The sequence below is a fragment of the Azolla caroliniana genome, unplaced genomic scaffold, assembly GCF_043228905.1.
Source record: "Azolla caroliniana isolate FFs.n. ecotype wild unplaced genomic scaffold, voAzoCaro1.0.p SCAF_15, whole genome shotgun sequence".
Lineage (NCBI taxonomy): Eukaryota > Viridiplantae > Streptophyta > Polypodiopsida > Salviniales > Salviniaceae > Azolla > Azolla caroliniana.
In genome coordinates, this window is record NW_028230450.1 from 7570979 (window position 1) to 7595844 (window position 24866).

The window sequence follows — 24866 nt, forward strand, 5'->3', positions numbered from 1 at the left end:
TAGTTAGCTATGCACGCGGTGAAACCAATATCATAAATCTACTAATCAAGTATATAAAAATAAAATTGAAACATATAGAAGATTATAAAGAATAGAATCCACTAGGTAAAACCCAAAATTTGTATTAATAATGTGAAATCCAAACAAATCGTCAGTGTCATATTCTTCATAGAGTCTATTACATAGCAATCAATTCATCAACGTCATTTTCTTCATCATCTTGTGTAGAACTGTCTTCGGCTATACGTGCATTGGTTTCCCCAATTAGCCGAGCCAACGAAATATCTTCTATAAGCTCATCATCAAGCTCTATTAGCTCCCCCGGTTTGCCGGCTAACGGAGGAATAGGCTATCGCGAAGCAGGTTGAAACCTTTCTGTATTGGCGAGGTTCTTTGCACCGACCTCCTCATCCTGGTCTGGGCACTCCCACAAAGCCTTAATCCGCATATTAATAAATATAACTTGGTCCTCGTCCTTCTCCAATGCAACTGTATTTCTAAACAGCTTCAATGCACATGCTGACGTAGTTCCTGTGATGTAAGTAACAAGAAGATTTAGTTGTCAAACGAAAAAAAAGTGATTGGTTATCTCAAGATCGTTACCCTAGTTCGAGGAATACCTGTGCCAGAAAAGAGATCTAATATCCAGTCTCCTTCGATCGAAAACATCTCGATCAAGCGCATCATAAGTCGTTGAGGTTTTTGGTATGGGTTGACAAGTTTCCGTTCTGTCGTGGTGACATGTCGCAATTTCCGAGTCACTGCTGGATATACCAACAGATTTGAACCTCCCACTTCATTAGAATGCTCTTTGATTCTCTGTTTCTTAATTTCATCGAAGTAGCCAACCGTTATGTATTCAATGGCATTAATGAACCGAAAAGTTGGCCCTCTATTTACATTGGTCTTGATCCTATAAAAAATATTTCATCGAGTTAAGAATAGATTCAACAACCTTAAGAAATGCAATATAGTGAAAGACACCTATAAATAATCCTTAGCATGCAAGGTTCTCGATGCCATGGCAACGAGATCTCAAAGCTTGAGCTACCGAGTACCCTTGGTCCATACTATGAAAGACAACTATTCGCCACAAGGATGCGGTCGTTAGCTCAGCGAAATCCTTGACCATCTTCTCCAATTGTTTAAACCTAAACGGTTCATCGTCGTATGATGACCCAACCATTCGAAATCCATAAGGAATATCCGCAATCATTAGCGTATATGCCTTCTTTGGCACCTTCTGGATCAAGTCGATGACATCACCGCAAACCACATTGTAGTAAAGATCTCTCGTAATATGTTTTTTGTGGCTAAATCTTTTAAACGAGCCATCTTCCTCCATTTCGTACGCCTTGACTAAGCGACGATCCTTTTCTTTTCTAGCTCGCTCGAGATGTGCAAGGAAGGATGTAGGGAAATCGTGTATATCCTTAACTTCTCCTTGTTTCTTGCCTCGAAACGGTTTCTAATAGAAGCAATAGGACATCAGGTATTATTATACAAGCTCTACATATGATGAAAGGGTAATGAAAAAACATGAATACTAACCCAATCCTTGAATGCAATAAAATACTCTGATAACGCCTTATACGAAGACGTTAGAGGATAATCCTCGGTCACTTGTTCCCAAGTTATACATCCAAGTTGTTTCATCATAACTTCTTGGATCTTCATGTATACCTTATGACTGTAAAATTAGAAATCAACATTAGAACTTTGAATTACACCAGATAGACTACAATTTCAGTATTTGAAGGACTTACTTAGTGAACTCAGTGACCATTTCTTCAAGGCTTAAATCTTTCGCCACAACCCTTGACAAAACCGACACAAGAAGCTGCTCGTCCTTAATACCTTGCATCGCTCTCCATAGAGACAGCTTCATGTCATCTACCGCTTCTTCAATTGTCAAGTCAATTTTCTTGGCGGCTTGTGACTTTAACTCTAGTTGAGGGTCAACCCTACATTTCTTTTGTCGTTGACCCTTTACCTCCTTATTCTCCCACATTGAGAAGATTTGATCTTGTAGGTCCCATACTTCTCCATCTCTAAACGCCAATTGAAACCAAGACTCATACTTTCGAAGACCATTGGACCTAACATTATCATCTACCACAATGCCGACTTCATGCAGACATTGACGTCGAAGGCCTGGATGTAACTTCACACCAAACTTTTGTTTCACATCTAAATACTCGTGGTGGAAGAACCGTATACACTCAATGGACGACATTTTCTGCCTATAGTCATTATCATTATTATGGTCCCATGCCAACAGCTTAGCCTCTTCGGTTGTGAGCCCAACATAAATTTTGCACTCGGCATACTTGAAGAAGAAAGTGGTTGGATGTTCTCTCACAAGTTGCCGACGTGCCTCTGCTGAATGCGATCCACCAATGACAAAATAATTATATTGATCATGCTTTCTAATATCAAAATCTTCAATGGTTTCACATTCTTCAGGATCTACCATAACAATAAAAGGCACCACAGTGGCATGAGGATTAATTTTCATTTTTTTCTTGAGATTTTGAACATGCATGTGGTGAGGCTCGTTAATCTCAAGTGGTCTTCGACCTGTTTTTTCATCAATAGGGGGCCGATGGATGTGTGTTATAGGCAAATTAAACACTTGCCCTTTCCTGACCAGCTTCCGTTGCATTAACTCTCTCCTTATTTTATTCTGCTCGGATGACAAAACATCCGAGGCTAGCTCAGCTCCTGGCGTCCCCTTATTATCCTCCTCTTCGTTTTCACTTGTTGAATCCGTATCCGACATTTTGGTTGTCTTCTTCTTTGCTGGTCTTGACTGGACTTTGGATACCTTTTTTGTGGCCTTCAATGGGGAGGGCACTTCATCTCTTAGAGTTACATGACCTTGTATATAAGGCCTCAAGGTAACAATAAGGTTTTGTGAGCTATCAAGTGCTTTTTTGAACACTTCTGGCCCACAAGATTCCTTTACTAAAAGGTCTTCTGAAAGGAACACTTTACGTACCCCCTTGGAGCACTCTATCATTACCAGTATGTTTGCCGAATCTGCATCTTCGTAGTCAAATCGTAGAATACGGCCATACATAAATGGGGTTTCCTTTCCAAGCTGCCCCTCACCCTTCTTCTTTGCTGTATACAATACGACTTTTTTCTTTGAGTCGACATATTGCATACACCATTCCTTGTCTGTTAGATCTCGGTCAGGAAGGTCTTCACCTCCAGTAGCGGCGACAAGTTTCTTTTGGCTAACATCACTATATGGCTGAGATTTTGTCTCTTCGTTAAATAGAAGCTTTTTTCCTCTCTTTATGGTCTCAGGAGCTACCTTGGTCTGGGCTTCGATTGGAGAACCTTGTATGCGAAGCTTTATTTTCTTCACGGGTCGGTCCGACAGGTTCTCAAATGACCTATTTAAGAAAGTATATGCAAAAACATAAGTTAGGTAGTCACGTAGATTAAGGTTGTATATTATAATGAAGAACAGTTCCCAGGAGCAGTCCTATATTCAAAAATCTATTATAGGCAGGGCTATTCAACCTAGAAAATATATATCGTAATAAGTAAACAGGGTTATATATTCTTTTAAATAGTAGGTATGACTTATATAGATTCTAAACCTATATTGAAGAGAATTTGCTATCGTAAAGGCAATTTGTGGATCATTTTCTACTATTTTAAGCTAAAGTAGGTCATAAAACACCTATAATTAGAGCATGTTTTTTTTTAAAAGTAAGGAAAGTCAACATAAAAAAGACTGATTTTGCCAGAAAATTAGATATCTTTTCCACCCCATAATTATTTGTTACCCCAAAAACACAATTTTTCTCTCTCAAAGCCTTCTTATATACAAGAACTCGATACGCCGTATTGAGTTCGTGTTTAAAACCTACACTTTAAACAGGAACTCGATACGGCGTATCGAGTTCGTGTTTAAAACCTACACTTTAAACAGGAACTCAATACGGCGTATCGAGTTCTTGTTTAAAATTCCAACTTTAAAGAGGAACTCGATACGCCGTATCGAGTTCGTGTTTAAAGTGTAGGTTTTTAACGTGAACTCGATACGCCGTATCGAGTTCCTGTTTAAAACCTACACTTTAAACACGAACTCGATATGGCGTATCAAGTTCGTGTTTAAAACCTACACTTTAAACAGGAACTCGATACGGCGTATCAAGTTCCTGTTTAAAATTCCAACTTTAAAATTCCTGTGTGCTTTGTGTGCTCTGTGTGCTCTCTACGTTCTGTACGCTCTATACGCTCTGGTGAGTGAAATATGACGAGGTCTTCCTATTTATAGGGATTGAACACATTGGTTAAAGTAACCATAGTCACCTTAACCAAGGTTGGTAACTTTGAGGATAGTTAGTTGGTAACCATAGTCACATTAACTAGAGTAACTAATGATTGTATTAATGATTACAAAGTCAAACTAACATATTGATCAATCTTTTATAGTCATAACAACCTACAATGACTTCAAAGGTTATGAAGGAGACAATGATAGAGGTTCCTGAATGTACCAATGATTGATTACTAAAAGCAACAAATTTTATGACTCTCAAATGCTATGTATTAAAGATGTTGGCATGAATTAACCAATGATTGATAAGTCTAATATTTAAAATGGTGAGCATTAAAGAACCAATGATTGAGACGTTCTATATCAAAATGGGTGCCATTAATTAGCCAATGATTTTAACATTAATCCAACATATTCATGGCTTGTTAATGATTAGTTTTATATTTTACTTGATTTACCTTCATATAGATCTAGTTTATATAATAATTGATATTTTAAGTACAATTACTTTATTAAAAATAATTTTTTGATGTATTGTATTAATAGAATATTACATAATATAGACATTCTATTGATTTGGCTTTTGTTTAGAGAGAAGTTTATGTTTAGAGAGGAGTATATGTTTAGAGAGGAGCTTATTAGTTTTTTTCCTTACCCTAAGCACATAACTTAGAGAGCCCTATCTAGACCTTAAGCCATGAGTGAAGATTCACCGTTCTCGATTGAAGAATATTGTTTGTCATCAGACCCATCGTTTTCTACTGAGGAGTATTGTTTGTCAATAGAGTCACCATATTCGATTGAAGAATATTGTCTGTCGACTGACTCACCATATTCTATCGAAGAATATTGTTTGAGCTCATCTACAGGGAATGTAAATAATGACACATGTGAAGAGTTCTCTATTGAAGAATACGATATTAATAAAGATACCGAGAATGAAGGAAGTGCCCAGGAAACATTGAATAACATTGGCGATGGTCACAACAGAGAATTAGACTGTAACGAGGTTACACCAACCTCTATGCAGGAAGAGAAATCTGGGAGCCCTATGCATATTAGAAGAATCCCACGAAGAATTCGTCTGGCTAGATTTAGCTCGGTGACATCAGATAAACAGATTGGACTTGATGTCAACAAAATATGTTGTGCCCGTGGTTGTATGTCTATGATTGGAAAATCAAAGTTGCGAGAATTAAGGCGATACTATTTTTCGATGACCGGTGATGAGCAAGACACTTACCTCGGGTCACATATGCAACTAGTATCTGACAAATGTACGGGGATCAAAGTATCATTCGAGTATTATATCTTCCATGCGCAACAGATATGTAGAGTTGCATTCAAAATTGTGTTATGTGTTAGTAACATGCGGCTACATAGAGTACAACAACGTCTACTTAGCGGGGATCAGATGCTCAATTGTAAAGAGGTTCCAAGTATGAAAGGTGCAATTGGAAGACTAGCTATTGGCGGGATGAAAACTTACTTTCAGTTAAATTGTGAAGTAATGCCCACTACAGGTAGGATGCATCTTTCTGATAATTATACACGTCGGGAAGTTTATGATGTCTATCGATCTGATATGCTGGGCTCACGTAATAAGTCTATTACCTATAGCCAATTCACAAGATTATGGAGAGCTCGGTTTTCAAATGTTATTATTCCTCGTAAAGTACGTATGGGGTATTGCTCCATTTGTGCAAATCTTAAAAGTTTGGCTAAAGGTGCAAAGACATCAATGGAAAAGGATACGAGTAAGAAGTTACTACAAGAGCATGGTGAGGCACAATCCTTAGAACGAAGGAAGGCGATGCATCATAGAGAGAAGTGTTTGAAGAGGCCCGAACAATACATGTGCTTAATGATAGATGGCATGGACCAGAAGAAGACATGCTTGCCGCATATGCGGAGGCTCCCCAAAGATGTCAATGATGAGTGCCTTGTTCAAATGCACTTGGTGGGATGCTTGGCTTATAATAGGTCTGTTCGACCTCACGTCTTCATTACTTACCCCAATGTTCACAATGACCCTAACCTAACAGTTACAATGATTCACCGAGTTTTGATGTCTTGGGGACAACCTTTCCCCCCTGTTCTATACATTCAATTGGACAATACTGCTAGAGAGAACAAAAATTCAACTGTATTTGGCTATCTAAGTATGTTGGTCAACCTAGAATTGTTTAGGAAAGTGAAAGTCAATTTCCTTTTGGTTGGCCACACACATGACCATATAGATCAGATGTTTAGCACATTCTCCAGACAGTTGTCTCGGCATGATGCTTTCACTTTACCTAAACTATTTGATGTCATTTGTGATGCTTATACACCACGCCCAAAAGTGTTACACTTGAAGGAGGTATATGACTTTAAGAGATATATATTAGATGGGGGTGGTGGGAATGTTAAAGTGCTTGCTTAGTTAAACAATATAAGTTTCAATCACATTTTTTTGATAAAGAAAAATGGAATAAGTGGTTCTACACTTTTGTATGCTAAACAATATTCATCTTCTACAACATGGGAACCTGAAGGTGGTTGCCAGTTATTACTTTGTATGCCGAGTACAATTGTCCATGGAGCTAAGCAAATGCCAATTGAGAAGAAAGGACAGTTGCAGAGCGACTTGTTATCAGAACAAAAACGGTCATGGGTCCAAGCCTTAGAAGAAAAAAGAAAGCATATTGAGGCCGCCAAGAAATATGCTGCACAACAAGACACGTCATGGTGGGATGTATTTTATAGTGATCAGAAAGAAATTATAGACAATTGTGTATCTGTTGATAATTGGAATTTGGAAACGCCATTCACATGGTCGCTGCAACATGATCGCGTAAATAGAAATCCGGAGCAACTAGTAAATGCGATTAATGACAACTTGGTCTATCCACAACAAAGAGACATTTATGTGGGACCAAGGATGACGAAAGCAGCCGAAGCTAGATGGCAAGGAAATTTGCAAGAGCTCACCGCGGGGATGTTGATTGCAATGCCGGCTGATGAGAACTCACATGGCCACCAATTTTGGGTTGGTAAAATTCTAGAAGTGCTAATGCATGAAATAGAAAACACGATCAAGTCTATAAATGTTCATTGGTACAACACTAGAAGTGCAAATGCTTTTACAGGTAAGTATACATTGGAGATGATTGAATGCCAAACTAGAAGGGGAGGTAGGAAGAGGAAGCGAAACATTCGTAACACCTCGACCCTTGATATCTCTGATGTGGATATCATCGTGTACGACTTCACACTTACAAAAGCCGGACGATTAAGGAAGTCAACAATAGATATAATAAAAGAAAAATTACCAGGTCTACAAGGTGGCTCGAGTCAAAGGCAAACGAGATCTGCTACATATAATCTAGAGTCAAACCATTTGGTTTATGATGAAGATAATGCACTGATTGGTACATCCGAGGATGATGAGGAGGAATCGTCATTGTATATTAGTTATAGTAGTGATTCTCCGTAAAGGAGTGATCATGAATGTATATTTGGCTATTAAGTGTAACTACATTCCACTTGTAACAAATCGAGTAATATAAAATCATGTGTTTTGAATTCTTATGATTTCTAAAAAATCATTTCTTATAAAATAACATTGGTTGTAAAGTTTGTGATATAAATTGAGAATGTATGTTTTTGAAATTCGTCTTTTTTTAGTTACTTCTAAATCACGAAAATAGTGGATTTTTAACCTTTTTCATAGTATGTTTGAACTTATATGATACTGGTATCAATGTGTTTTGTAAAATCATTGAAAAACCCCTAAAATTTCCCTTATCCTTCCATTTATGCGCGATCCTTCCACTTGTGAACGCGAACGTGTTTGGGGTATTTCTCTACAGTAAAGATGGACAAAGACTACTTGATCGGGTTGGAAGTGATAATTGAGACAGATTGTCTCCCAATCCTCGGGATGATCTCAGAATGTGCGACACCAGATCTAGTTATGCTAAGGTGGATCGCCTATATCAAGTCTTTAAACCTAGAGATCCGTCACATTGTAGGAAAGAAGAACGTCATGGTTGACATGCTGTCGAGGGCAAGATTTGAGAATGAAAGTGACATGGTTTTGGAAGATGGAGACGTCACCCTCAACTTCTTCAAGATGGCCTGACTATCGGCGGAAGACAAGGACACGCTAACCCTCCACGGCTTCAACAAGGACGAGTACGAAGGAGAGTGGTTACCGATTGGAAGATTCTTAAGAACAATGATGGCGGATGTTTCGTTGACGAAAGAGGAGGCTCTACGAATCCAGAAGAAAGCTTACCAATACTTCCTGAAGGGAGGATTCCTCTAGAGACACCCAAAAAGAAGGATAGGAATGCCACGTTGACTGGTGGTCAAGAAAGAAGAGCAAGTGACGCTGATGACCGAATTTGACGAGAGTCCTTGGGCGGGTCATAGAGTAACAATGGCGACATTCGAAAAGTTGAAGTAAAAGTATTGGTGGCCAAGCATGTACAAAGATATACTCCATTTCTCTTGTCCACATGAGAAACTTGCCAAGTACATTCGAACATACGTCATCGTGATGTGTTACGGCCAACATACTCACTGACCATAAACTTCAAATGGATGGTGGATCTGGTCTCAATGCCAATGGGAGTGGGACAAATGAAGTACTTAGTACTAGCAAGAGAAGACCTGAGAAATCAAGTGGAAGGACAGGCCTTGGCAAATAAGACGATGTTAGCTGTTTGCAAATTTCTACTCGAAGAGGTTGTTTGCCGATATGGATGTGTGGGAAAGATAATAGTTGATCGAGGGGAGTTGGATGCACACGAAGCAATGGAGCTCTTCGGTCGACTAGGCGTGAAGCTCTCCCTCACAACTGTCGACAATCCAGAAGCGAATGGGAAGATCGAGTGAGGGCATGGACCAATCATCAAAGCCATCGTACGAGTATGCAACGGTCGAGTTGGGAACTGGCCACGACTATTGCTCTATGCCTTGTGGGCCGACAGAACTACACATAGTTCAATGACAAGGTATATGCCAGCAGAGCTTATGTATGGATAGAAGCCGGTAATGCCCATCAAAAGGACGGTCGCCTTATGGGTAGCGATATCGTGGGAGAACGAGATGAGCCGAGAAGAATTACTAGCGGCACAGATAAGGCAGCTTGAAAGAAGGCCTGAAGATTTAGAAAAAGCATGAAAGATGATGGAGGCAACCTGAGTGACGAACGTGATTCGGTTCGATAAGACAGATCGACTGCCTACATCCCAAGAAGATTGAAGAGGGAGATTGGGTATTGGTCTACGACAGTAGCCTTGACAATCAACACAGGACGACAAGAAAGTTTGCAAGAAGATGGTTCGGACCATATGTGGTGACAACTGCCAACAACAATGCCACATACCACCTTGCGGAGTTAGACGGATCAAGGTTGGCCATACCAATTGCGGGAAAGAGAGTAAAGATTTTCAAGAAAAGACAAGACAAGGATCTTGACCTCGATCACCTTGATGATGAAGATAGTAGGACTGCACCAACAGACTTGAGTTATGTGAACAAGGACATGGAAGAATCTGATTGACCACCGTAGCTGAAATCTCGCACTCTCTCTTCTTAGCACGTACCAGAGGACGTGCGGTTTGGTGGCGGTGGATGTCGTGGAGATTTTCGGCAACGGTGCAAAAATTGCATGGAATGTAATAAATCAAGTGTGGTTCTTCACACACAATATGAAACCATGATAGTGAAGATACTATTTTATATTAGTTTAATATCTTGGTACGAAAAGATAGATGTCTTCAAGAGCTTTCGAATGTACTTTACTACATTTGAAACAGACAACTAAATGTCAAGTTATGTGACTGTGAAGTATGAGAAAATGAAGAGTGATACAAAACTATGAGATATCCCACATAGATAGGACACCATCCGGATTCAAGTGTATATAAGTAGACCAATATCAAACCAGTCGGGATGGATGCGTTGTCGCGTAGCGCGTGACACACGTCCCAAACGTCGGGATGTGCGCGTCACAAGCGGGGACAAGCACCGAACCTCTATCCGCTAGTGGTTATGGATGATTGATGATGGGATTTCGGCGCCTACGGGTCGGTCGAACGGGACCACCGAGGTCTTTGACTGGCAAGAACGAATCGGGTGAGTTGTGCTTATCGTCTGGTCGTCCTTTGTTGTCGAAGACGCACCCGAACCAGGCTCAACGGCGCGATGGATTGACGTATAGGCGGCTGAAATGACGTATTAATGTGGTTGAGAGAGAGAGAGAGAGAAAAGAAACTTGAGAAAGTGTTTAAGATAGATAGATAGATAGAGCTGAATTCCAATTTTGGGTTTGAATCCTTGACTTCAATTTCGAGAGACAAGACACATCACCAATAAGATTAACTAGGTTTATTATTATTATTAATTTTTTATTTGATACATAAATTTCTTAATCGATAGATCCATCCCTTTCTTCCCCTTCCTCTCCTTCTTATATAGATGCCCCCATACATATGTGCATGTGAGGGTGTAGCACATGCATACAATGCATGGAATGCATGCGATGCATGATCGCCATTTGGCACTCATGCATCACATGTGATGCATGATGACCATGTACCTTATCTAAGTTGTCATGTACGAGCAGTTTCCTGTGAAATGTAGAATGAAGAAAAATAACTTTCAAATAAAACAACCTAGTCTAATGGTATGTCTATTACCTCCTATCTTGGAGGTGTAAGGTTCAAAACCCTTACTTATACCGCATTGTATGTGTTAGGATTATTATATATATATATCTCTGTGTGTGTGTGTGTAATACACACATTGCATGTGCACATTAACCATCACCCCTTTCATACATGTGCATATTGCACCTTCTCGATTTTCCTTGTTCCACGTGATTTTCACATCGTTGTCGACATCCACCCCCACCAAACCGTGTTACCCGACCGACAAAGAGTTAAAGACCAGAATGTGAAAGAGATTGTTATTCGGAACCTATTTTAACTAAGTAGAATAGATTATAATTAAGTAGTGAACGGACGGACCGGAATCGGTATGCCAATCCGGATCCGGACCTGTTCCGAACAGGTGCCGGTTGGCACCGTTTTGTACACAGCATCGGTGACCTATATAAAAGCCCAGTTACAATGTAGAACTTTAACGGAGAATTAATATAAGCTTCTTGTTTTATCTTCACGTATTGATTACCGTTCTGTATTAATTGTTATATCTTATGTGTGTATTAAGTGAATGCCATATTGCTAAGAAGCCAATTAAGTCGGATTAATCGTTGTGTCTTAAGTTATCTCGCCGTAACACCCCTTTGGTGAAGTGTCTTCCGTAGACACCCTGTGTTAGGCCATTGTCCGGCCCTAAGGATTAACACAGTTTTTGGCGACCACGATTCCTGCACAATCGCAGCGAACAACGGCGGGAATGGATGACGCGATCAACCAACGACCCGGTTACGCAGCAGGAAAGGAGACTTGTTGAATGGCTAAGGAAGCGAGAGGCTTTCCAACAAGCGCTAGAAGAAATCAGAGCGGATCGCTCATTTTCCAAATTGATCCGGAGAGTGGCCAAGGAGTCACTTTGGTTACCACAAAATGACTACCCACCCGGACGAAGGAAGCAGCCTAAGCAGCCTCCGGGAAGCGGAATCCCTTCTCCAAACATTGGCAATAAACAAAGGCGAATCCGAAGCATTTTCGGGATTTGAATCGGGTTTGGACGTGGAATACATCGCGCAGACATACTACCGCAGTAGTAACGACACCCAGACGGACCAGAGGACGAGGAGTCGGATACCTTGCCGACACAGAACCAAAATTGACAAGGTTGGAACCTCCGGCACCGGAAGTCGCGGAGGAGAGGCCTCCAACACCGACAGAGAAGCGGGACAGACCTCCGAAACCGACAGAGGAGGAGGAAAGACCACCGACACCAGCAGCCTGTGTACCGACACCAGACGACGATATGCCGTTCCAATATCCCAGATACCGGGATGATCCGGATGCGGAAGCCCACGTCCATGCGTTTCAACAAATCTAGGAGGTAAACCATGTGTCCCAACGCTTAAATGCAGCCGAAGAGGAACGCTCAAAAAGGGCAGAGTTCGGCATGACCTTGGAGGGACCGGCCGCTAGATGGCACCGAACACAAGATCGTAGCACCATCCCCACGTTTGAAACATTGAAAACAAAATTCTTGCATTTCTTTCACAAGGAGATGGACCAGTGGGAAATGGTAGGCTTATTTTATAGTATCCGGTAGGAACCAACAGAGAACATTCAACAGTTTGTCATTCAGTTCCAGCGGATCCACAGTCAGCTCAGCCGGACACCACCGGAGGAAGAAACATAGGCCATATTCTTAGCAGCACTCCGGGAACCCCTACGAACGGTGTGCACCGTCATTGATTTCCGCACTAGCAGCATAGATCAAGTGATCAACCGAGTTAGGGAAACGGAAAACTCAAGTTCATGGTTAACCATGGGCGCACTTAAGCGTGCACTACCGACAGATGACGACCTCTGTTTCTGGCAAGCAGTTCAATGTACGACACGCCTAAATGCCGGACATTCGGCGCTGGAATGCACCATGCGTTCCCAATGCTTCCTCTGCCACTCCAGAAGTCATACAATGGAACGGTGTGAGTATAACTTGTTAAATCGGCAAGCACCACCGGTCCAAAAAATTGAACCATGACGCAACCGGGAGGAAGAAGAAGAACGCTAGCAATGAGAGGAGCGCTATCGGCCGACACAAGATGTCCGGTACAACGATCGAAGAGACGCTTATGACCGGTATGACAGACATGATAGATACCGGGACTATAATGGACGGTACGAGAGATACAACCGGGATCACTCCCCTGGTTACAACCAACGACGAGACGACAATGGCAAGTATGACGACCAACACCGTCAAGGTTACCGCAACAAAAAGAATATCAATAAGAAACGTCATTTCAACAAAAAGGGGGGTCATCCACGGGAACCGGAAAAGGGCATTCCGAGCAGCCAACCAGACCAAAACCAAGCACTTACCCCCGGACCTCCACCAAGCATACACGCCGAATCTAGCAACACCTGGAAGCCGTACTACTATTATTGTTGGCAAGAAGGCCACTATAGTAATCAATGTCTGGCGAAGAGCTACAACAAGCGACCAACGGTGAACATGGTAGACGCGGAAGTCGCGGACATACCACAAGTCACTACAAGATCAAAGGGCAAAGCCACAGAGTGGGAAACTCAAGAAGTCATCCGGAAGCAGGCAACCGAATGGGTGAAGAAGGCAAACGAGTGGAATGCGGCAGAGCTTGAACAACAAAAGGAGAATGCCGAAGAGCTCACCGGCCCGGGGTAGCCCGAAAACCCAACCTGGCAGGTGTTGCAAGAATGCCAAATAACGTTGCCGTTAGGCCGGCTATTGCAACTAGTACCACGCTTCACGGAAGAACTGAAGACAGGAAGGATGACAGCCGACACACCACCGACTCCGGCATTCTTTTCAAATCGGAGGAAGGACCGGTAGTGGTGGACACGAGCAGTCCGGCAATCACAGCCACCGTGAAAAGTAATGAGCTACCCGACACGATTATCGATGGAGAATCCGGCGTGAACGTGATCAGCCTCCGAACGTGTAACACTCTAGGAATCCATGAGTGGGAACCATGCCCCTTTTGGCTTCGGATGGCGGACACAAGCTCAGTACGGCTGGACGGATTAATACGAGATCTGGAAGTGACCATCGGGGGTCACACAATTCGTATTTCCACAGTAGTTCTCCACGTATAGGCTCAGGGAGGTTACCCACTATTGTTGGGATGCCCTTGGTTAAAACCAACACACATCAAGCAAAACTGGAGGAAAAACATAATTATGTTCCTGCGTAGAAAAGCGAAAGTACGAGTACCGACGCAACCACGGTCCGGTACCGGCAAGGAATTGACGTTGCTATATGCGAAATGTGTCAACATGCTGGAAGGATTGGCGGACGAAGAGGTCGATCAATACTTACAGGAAAATCCGAAGATCGTACCTCTGTTCGAGATTGATGTAGCTGAAGCAGTATCACCGTACATACTACAACCGGAGGGGACCGACAAGGACCCGGATAAAGAAGCAATCCGGGAATTACAGCAAGCACAGGAGGCACTGGAAAGAGAAATGGCTGTGTCGCAGCGTGTGAAAGCATCCCAACTAGAAGAGGTGAACCTAGGTACCACAGAGGACACAAGACCGGTGCACATCGCCAAGGAAATGACCCCGGAGAACAAAACAGCAATGATCACACTCCTAGCAGAATTTCGCGATATGTTCGCCTGGTCCTATGAGGACATGCGGGGACTCGATCCTCAGTTGTATCAACACCAGATACATCTGAGTAAAGACGCCAAACCGGTAGCGCAACAACGTTACCGGATGAACCCAAATTACGTAGCAAAAGTCAAAGAAGAAATCAACAAATTGCTAAGGGTTGGCTTCATTCGACTGGTAAAGAAAGCCAGATGGCTCAGTCCGATAGTCGTAGTACGCAAAAAGATCGATAAGATAAGAGTGTGCGTCGACTACCCGAAATTGAATGCAGCTACGGTAACGGACGCCTTCCCACTTCCATTCACGGATGGAGTCCTAGATGCGGTCGCCGGTCATGAGGTGTACAGTTTTCTAGACGGTTTCAGCGGCTATAATCAGATTCGGATGCACCCAACCGACCAGGAGAAGACTACTTTTGTCACTGAATGGGGAGTCTTTGTTGCCATAGTGATGATGTTCGGACTGAAAACGGCGCCGGAAACCTTCCAGCGGATCATCATGGAGATTTTCGGAGAATTCATTCCAGCATTCATGCAAGTGTTCTTGGACGACTTCGCTGTCTATAGACGGGAAGGGGATCACCTTCAGCACCTCCGACTATGTTTGGAGAAATCTAGGGTTTACCGGCTAAGCCTTAACCCAGCAAAATGCGTTTTCGGAGTAACTAGTGGAGCGTTACTAGGCCACATAGTGAGCAAGGACGGCATCACAGTGGATCCAGATAAAGTAAAAGCAATTCTGGAGGCATCGGCACCAGCCACGGCAAAGGCATTAAGCCGTTTCTTAGGACAAATTCGGTAGCATAGTCGAATGCTCCGGTATCTGGCAGATTTGGCTACACCATTGCATGCTGCGGTACATCGGACACCTTTTCGATGGATGGACACAGAGGACCAGGCTTACCGGGCAATAAAAGTATTGTTGTCACAAGCACCGGAGGTGCAACCTCAAGATTGGTCTAAAGAGTTCCATGTGTTCGTTGACGCGTCCGACATCGCAATCGGGAACACGCTGATGCAACTTACAGAACCAAAATAGTACCGGCCAGTGTATTATGCCAGTCGGAAGCTGTCCCAAGAGGAACGTAATTATTCCACAACGGAAAGAGAGGCCTTGGGTATGATGTACAGTGTCACAAAGTTTAGACACTATCTGCTAGGAAGGAAATTTTCCTTTTACATAGATCATTCGGCACTCGTTTACTTGGTGTCCAAAGCATCACTCACCGGTAAGCTGGCTCGGTGGACGTTACTATTACAAGAATTTGAGTTCGAGATATTCCACCGACCAGGCATCCAACATGCGGTAGCAGATTATTTGAGCCGGTTAGATTCCGGCGAAACCGGTGACAGCATCCCAGAAGACTTCCAGATGCAGAGCTGTTTAGAGTTACAGCAGAAACGACAACAGATGGTAAGGTCGCAGAGGAAGACAAGTGGCTCACCAACATGCACCAATTTCTGATTACCGGCTTACCTTCGCAAGAGATGAACAGAGACGAAAGGAAACGCTTAGCGGTTCAAAGCCGACACTTTTTTCTATTACAGGACACACTGTACCACAAAGGCGCAGATGGCATATGGTGGCGTGCAGTGTGTAGCGACGAAAAGGAAATAATATTGCGCGAAGCACACTGCGGCGTGGCTGGAGAATATTATGCCACAGACGCTACCGTAAGGAAAATATGGCAGAGTGGACAATGGTGGCCGACAACATTGGTACGCTAAAGAATGCGACCTATGTCAACGAATGGGCCAACTAACCGAACAAGCCAGGATGCCTCACTAGCCCGTGCTACCATTAGAACCATTTCAAAAATGGGGGCTGGATTTTGTTGGTCCATTCAAACCACCGGCAATGAGAACCGGCAACTGGTACGTGATTGTCGCTACGGATTACTGCACAAAATGGGTGGAAGCCAAAGCACTACGCGACAACACCGCGGCATCCACGGCAAATTTTTTATATGAATGCATTTGGTGCCGGTATGGATGCCCGATAGAGCTCATAAGTGACCAAGGTGGGCACTTCTTAGGGCAAGTAGTGGAAAGTTTGACGACATTTTATGCGGTGGTGCACAAACGGAGCACTGCCTATTATCCGCAAGCCAACGGATTAGCTGAGTCAACAAATAAAACACTACAGAACATCCTGCAAAAAATCGTCAATGAGAACCAGACGGATTGGGATACAAAGTTGCATAGTGCACTCTGGGCCTACAGAACAACATATAAAACAAGTATCCGCACAACACCATTTCGCCTAGCATTTGGATTGGAAGTAGTGATGCTGGTAGAGTTCCAGGTACCGAGTTTACGAATACAAATTCAGGAACACCTAAATGAGAAGGAATCAGAAGCTATCTGGGTAACCGTGCTGCGCGAATTGAAAGAACACCGGCTAGCCAACATCATGCACCTAGAACTAGAGCAGCAGCGAAGGAAAGCATTTGTGGATCGTCACCGAAAAGGGAACGAAAAGATGTTCGAAATCGGTAAGCCGGTACTAGTATTCTAGACCCGGATGGGGAAGCTGTCGGGGAAGCGACGGTTTCGGTGGACCGGACCATACTGGATTACGCGTGAGTTCAACGGTTCCTACCAATTAGGGACACTCGCCGGCGAGGTTCTGGGTAAATGGGTCAATGGGTTCCAACTCAAACCATACAATGGCAAGCGCGAAGCTGGTAAGAGGGAGCACGAGCCGGCAAACGACAAGAACGACGCGACGGCAAGCAGTCCCACAGCCGGCAAGTCCCACAATCCGGATAGGGGTTCAGTGGGACCGGATGCGAATTAACCAAACCATTTTTATCAAAAAGAAAAAAAATCAAATCAAATCAAATCAAATCAAAGTAAATCATGCAAGGGCGAGGGGTGAACGGACAAATGCAAGAACAAGAAGTGAATAGGCACTTTGAAAAGGTACGTAGTGGGCTATTAATAGGATATTAAACCGCCACCACATGGCACTTTGTCGTGTGAATCTTCTCTCAAACTATGCAAAAAAAAATTTTAAAAATGAAAAATAAAATAAGTACTTTATATTAGCTTAATGGCATGTTATATAGAAGATGTATGTTTGAGAAGATAGGGAAAATAGAACTATTATTTATCCCACATAGATAGGAAACTTAAGGCCCTGGCTATATAAGCACCTTGAGCCCCCTCATTTTTCATTTGTGCTAAGAGCACTTTGGCCACTTTGTCTTGATGGATGATGGTGGCCAACTTCCCAAAAACCGAAAACCCGCTGGTAAGCAAATTCGGAAACCGGTTGGTAAGCAAATCCGGAAATTGGCTGGTATGCAAATCCAAAAACCGGCCGGTAAGCAAAACCTGGCCACCGACACCAACAGCCAACACTCTGGGCAGACGCAACAACAGGGCACCGGCAGCCAATGGCTCCGGTAGATTGGAGAACAGATTGCCGGAGTGGTACACTACATAGAGGCGGAAGAGAAAGCGCAGATGGACCGGTTGCTCGTCACAACCGGAGAACTAGAGACGGCCCAGTTAAGGATCCGGAGCTTAGAACAAGACTTGGACCTAGCCACAGAAGAATTGGCCAAAATGGCCTTAACCGGACCACCGATCCAAGCACCGGTGACTCTGGTAAATGTACAGAATAAAGAAACACTGGCATCTGTACATAGCAATAAGACCCCGGAGACGGAACCAGTCCCGGAGATAGTGGCGGCGCAAGCAAAAGAGCTTGCTGAATTGAGAGATGAATTGGCCGCATAGGAAGCCTTACGCACCCAAGAGTGGGACTTGAAGAAAGCGGCAAAAGAAGAGCAAAGAAAGACTACTGAGAACCTCCGCAAGGCAGAAGACAATCTGCGGAAAGGACATCAGGCATATGACCGGCTGAAGGAGGAGAAAGAGAAGAAGCTGTAAGAAAAGGAGAAGTTGCGACGGATGGCGGAAACAGAGATCGAAAGACTGAAAGAAGAACTCCGTCAACAGAAGGATCGGTAAGACCGCGCTCGCTTGCAACTGTACCAAAAGCTGAAGCAGAAGAACGATGATTTTGAGCACCTGCACCAAGACTACAAGCACCTGGATACAGAGCATAAGAAACAACAACAGAAGATGGCAGCGCTCCGGCAGGAGGTGCATCGAGTTGAGATGGTGCTAGGGGAGGAACGGGCTGAAAGAATCACGCTGCTGGAGGAAGCCACGCAAGAACGTATGGAGCTCCACAAGCAGCATTATGAGGAGAAGGAAAGAGCGACAATGGTATTGCAATGGTTGCAGAACACCTATCAAACCCAATTGTCACATTACTGGGAGCAGGAGGTGGATACGGTGGCAGTGATCAAGCAGTTGAAGGACGAACGACAAGCCGAGGAGGACAAATCGAAGATGGGATTGGAGTAGATCTAATTCATTGTCCAGGCATGGAAGAATAAGACAAAACGCTTGATTGACGAAAGCTCCGCGCAATGGTGGGACAAAAGGGCAAAACACACAGCCGAGCTCCAGTTGCTAAGGGCGGACGCGGAAAACCAGCAAAAGGATGGCGACGACTACTCCATGCTAACAAAAGAGGACTTCACTGCCATAAGAGATGAGTTAGCAGAAGATTTTGTAACTCTGGCGGAGGAATAATCAGCAGTGGTCCAGCAACTGGTAGCACAGCTAGACAATGATCGGCTGGATGCTCAAATCCAGTTTGAAAGCTATGAGCAGACCAGGCTACAGAGAGAAGAAGCAAAGCAGGCGGTGACCGTCAACCTCAGCGATGAGGAGCCATCACCGGAGCAAGGATCGGACGGAGACAAGGCCGGGGCGAGTCAACTAGAGTCAAATTCGGCAGAGCGGCTAACAGAGGAATCACTGCCACAACCGCCGGTACTGGGAGCCGAACCGACGCCATCTAAGGAGCAACAGTCGGAGGAGCCGGAGCCACAACAACAGCAACAACAGCCACAATAGCAGCCACAACAGCAACAATAGCCACAACCGCAACAACAACAGAGTTCCGAACAACCATTGGATACCCTGGAGCAGAGTATTCTGGATATTTTGGACGAAGGCTAAGGGCCATATAGTGGGATTCGACGTACAAGGTACTGTCCCACGGGCGTGCCATGTGTTACCCGGCCGACAAAGGAGTTAAAGATCAGAATGTGAAAGGGATTATTATTCGGAACCTATTTTAATTAAGTAGAATAGATTATAATTAAGTAGTGAATGGACGGACCGAAATTGGTATGCTGATCCGGATCCGGACCCGTTCCGAACAGGTGCCTGTTACCCGGCTGACAAAGGAGCTAAGGACGCCAAGACGAGGGTGTGAAAAGGGGAATTGTTATTTGGGAATCTGTTGTAATTACTAGTCTTAATATATTAATATATGAGAAGATGTGGACGGACAGACCGGAATCGGTATGCCGATCCGGATCCGGACCGATCCCGAATAGCTGCCGGTTGGCACCGTTTTGTACTTCCACCTGTGACCTATATAAAGGCTCGGTTACAATGTAGTCATTAACGGAGAGTAATATAAACCTTTTGTTTAATCATTGAGTATTGTTCACCATTCTGTGCTTATTGTATATCTTACGCATGTTAATGACGTATTGTCAAGTAACCGATTAAGGTCCAATTAAGCGTTGTGTCGTAAGTTATCTCGCCATAACACCCTTTGGTGAAGTGTCTTAAGTGGACACCCTATGTTAGGTTGTTGTCCGGCCCTAAGGATTAACACAGTTTTTGGCGACCACGATTCCTGCACAATCGCAGTGAACAACGGCGGGAGTCGATGACTAGGCCAACGGACGACCCGGTTACAGAGAGAGCACGAAGACTTGCTAAACGGTGAAGGCGGCAAGAGGCTTTCAAGCAAACAGCGGAAGAAATCCGATCGGATCGATCATTTTCCAAAGTTATTCGGAAAGTGGCGGAGTAGTCTCCGGGAAGCGGAATTCCTTCTCGAGGCCTTGGCCGGAGGAGACCGCGAATCCGAAGCATTTTCGGCGCTAGAATCGGATTCGGAAGGGGGTTACAGCGCGCACACGAACTATCGCAGCAGTAACAACACCCCAGGAGGACCGGACGATGAGGAGTCGGATACATTACCGACACTAGAACTAGAATTGTTAGACCAGGAACCTCCGACACTAGACGTGGAGCAACCTCTGGAGCCGGAAGAGTACAAAGAAAGACCTCCGACACCGGAAGTCGAGGAGGAGAACCCGGGAACACCGAAGGAGGAGTAACACAGACCTCCGACACTGACAGAGGACTGGCAAAGACCTCCGACTCCGACAGGGGACCGGCCACTGGCAAGTGAACCCATCAGCCAACCCTTCGTGTGCAGACGCAACAACAGGGCACCGGCAGCCAATGGCTCCGGTGGATAGGATAGCAGGTTTCCGGAGTGATACTATATGTAGAGGCGGAAGAACAAGCGCAGATGGAATGGTTGCTAGTCACAACCGATGAACTAGAGACAGCCCGGTCAAGGATCCAGTGCCTTGAACAAGACTTGGATCGGGTGACAGAAGACATGGCCAAAATGGCCTTAACCGCAACACAGATCCAAGCACTGGTGACTCCGGTGGATTTACAGAATAAAGAAACAACCACACCTATACATACGAATAAGACCCGGGAGATAGAAACCGTCCCGGAGAAAGATGCAGTGCAAGCCCAAGAGCTTGCCGAATTAAGGGACAAACTTGCCGCACAAGAAGCACTACGGAGCCGCGAAAGAGATTTGAAGAAAGCGGCAGAAGAGGAGTTAAAGAAGACTGTTGAAAACCTCTGTTGGGCAGAAGAAAATCTACGGAAAGGGCATCAAGCTTATGACTGGCTAAAGGAGGAAAAAGAAAAATTGCTGCAGGAGAAGGACAAGATGTGACGAATGGCGGAAACGGAAATTGAAAGGCTGAAAGAAGAACTCCGTCAACAAAAGGACCGGGAAGACCGCGCTCGCCGGCAAATCAACCAGAGGTTGAAGCAGAAGATAGAGGACTTTGACCACCTGCACCGGAACTTTAAGAGCTTGGACATGGAGCATAAGCAACAACAGGAAAGGATGTCCGAGCTCCAGCAGGAAGTTGATCGGGCCACGACGGCACTCGCCGACGAACGAGCTAAGAATACAAAGCTATTGGAGGAAGCGGCGAGGGACCGGATGGAGCTCCACAAGCAGCACCATAAAGAAAAGGAGAGGGTGACAATGGTGTTACAGAAGTTGCAAACAACCTATCAAAGTCAATTGTCGCATTATAGGGAGCAGGAAGCGGACACGGTCAGAATCATCAAGCAATTGAAAGAGGAGCGACAAGCCGTGGAGAATAAATCACAAATCGGAACCGAACGGATCCAGTGCATCCTTCGGGCATGGCTAAACAAGACCAAATGCTTGATTAACGAGAACTCCGTGCGATGGTGGACGAAATGGGCGCAGAATACGGTTGAACTCCAGTTGCTTAGGGTGGACGCGGAAAACCGGCGGAAGGAAGGTGATGACTGTTACATGCTCACATCGGAGGTCTTCACCGCCATAAAGGATGAGCTGGCAAAAGATTTCACAGCTCTGGCGGATGAGCAATTGGTGCAGGTTCGGCAACTCATAGATCAACTGGACGACGATCAAATGGATGCCCAAATCCAGTTTGAGAGCTATGAGCGGTCCCGGCTTAGGGAAGAAAAAGCAAGGCAAGCGGTAACGGTCAACCTTAGTGATGAGGAACCGTCGTCGGTACAAGGACCAGACGGAGACCAGGCCGGGATAAGTCAACCAGAGACAACTCCGACGAAGGAAACAACGAAGGAAACGCCAGTGCCAGAGCAACAATCGGAGTCATAGCCGGAGTCGCAACAACCACAATAGCAGTCACCACAACAGCCACAATAGCAACAGACATAGTAGCAACAACAGACTCCCGTCGAGCCACTGAAGACCCTGGACCAAAGCATCCTGGATATTGGACGAAGAGTAAGGGGCCGGTGTGGGATTTGACGTACAAGGTACTGTCCCACAGGCGTGCCATGTGTTACCCGGCTGACAAAAGAGCTAAGGACGCCAAGACTAGGGTGTGAAAAGGGGAATTGTTATTTGGGAATCTGTTGTAATTACTAGTCTTAATATATTAATATATGAGAAGATGTGGACAGACGGACCGGAATCGGTATGCAGATCCGGATACGGACCGATCTCGAATAGGTGCCGGTTGTCACCGTTTTATACTTCGCACCGGTGACCTATATAAAGGCCCGGTTATAATGTAGTCATTAATGGAGAGTAATATAAACCTTTTGTTTAATCATTGAGTATTGTTCACCATTCTATGCTTATTGTATATCTTACGCGTATTAATGACGTATTGCTAAGTAACCGATTAAGGTCCAATTAAGTGTTGTGTCGTAAGTTATCTCGCCGTAACACCCTTTGGTGAAGTGTCTTAAGTGGACACCCTGTGTTAGGCTGTTGTCAGGCCCTAAGGATTAACAGTGCCGGTTGGCACCGTTTTGTACGCAGCACCGGTGACCTATATAAAGGCCCGGTTACAATGTAAAACTTTAACGGAGAATTAATATAAGCTTCTTGTTTTATCTTCACGTATTGATTACCGTTCTGTATTAATTGTTATATCTTACGCGTGTATTAAGTGAATGCCGTATTGCTAAGTAGCTAATTAAGTCGGATTAATCGTTGTGTCTTAAGTTATCTCGTCGTAACACCCCTTTGGTGAAGTGTTTTCCGTAGATACCTTGTGTTAGGCCATTGTCCAGCCCTAAGGATTAACAAACCGCACGTCCTCCGGTACGTGCCAAGAAGAGAATGTGAGATTTCGGCCATGGTGTGAGATTCCTCCACGTCCTCGTTGACCTCGCTCATGTTTGTGGGTTTCGCCTTACTATCTTCATTGTTGAGATCATTGAGTTCGGGAACCCTCGCCTTGTCTTTTCTTGAAGGTCTTTTACTCTTTTCCCCATAATGGGTTTGGCCAACCTTGATATGTCTAGCTCCACATATGATCCGAACCACCTTCTTGTTGTAGACCAATACCCAACCTTCTTCTTTGATCTTCTTGGGGCGTTGTCGATGTGTCTTGTCCAAACGAATCTAAAAACCGGGTGCTGCTTCTAATTAGCCAATCTTTTTCTTTGAGATGGGCGATGGAAATGTTGGCAATACAACCTCATCCGTTTAATTGAACATCCCACCATCTTGATGCATCTTTCCCTTCCTTCCCATGGGTAGTCCTTATAATCACTTCTTTCCTTTCTTCTTTATAAGTAATAACCATCGATTTTAACATGATATCATCTTCTTTGATACCAACCTCAATGTTAATTATACTTACAACATCATTATAATCATCCTTGAAATTAACTGCATCTTTAATCATCAAATCATTTATCACAAGATAACCGTCATATTCAATATCATTTACCCTAAACTCATCCTTCTCGAACATACTCACAACACCAACATCGTCATTAAACACATCCCAAACCATCATTGCATTTTCTAGATTTTCCTTACTTATACCCTTGTGATCATTATGCAACCCCACATTATCATGGACATATTTTTGTAGAACATCCTCATCATCGCAAAACCCTATTCCATTTTCATAATGGATGTCCTCATGAATGTCACCATTTGATTTAGTGAAAAATCTATCACGAAGAAAACCAATACAACCTAAAACACAAAAATCCTTTTCATCACTCTCGCCCTCATCATTACCTTTAGCATAACCATACCCACAAAAACTGCATAACTTTTTATCATAACCCTCATTCTTCTCATGGCACACACTCTCACCATCAATAATACGCTCTCCCTTACTATCCTCAAGCCCTAAATCATGCGTATCATTATTATCATCACCATCATTACGTTTAAATGTAAAGTTTTCGTCTCTTCCTAACTTCTTCTCTTGTTCGTGGCTCTCATTAAACCTATCATACTTGTCATCAAAATTTAGACCATGAGAGTCTTGATCCCAACTACTCTCACCGTCACGACTTTCATCGAGTGCTTTTTCATTAGCACAACCATGAAGAGCTCGACCTTGATTTATCCTCTTGTGTTTACAATAATCTTTGACTACGATCATAACCTTGTAGATCTCGAGCACTCTTTGTGAGTTTGTAATGATCTTTATCTTTGTCATGACCATGTAGATCTTGATCTGTCTCTTCAAGTCCACGTTCTTTGTCAAATGTCTTTTCACGATTGCATTCTTGAGTATCTTTGTCATTCCCCTCGAAACGATGTTCTCCATTGCTTGTGTC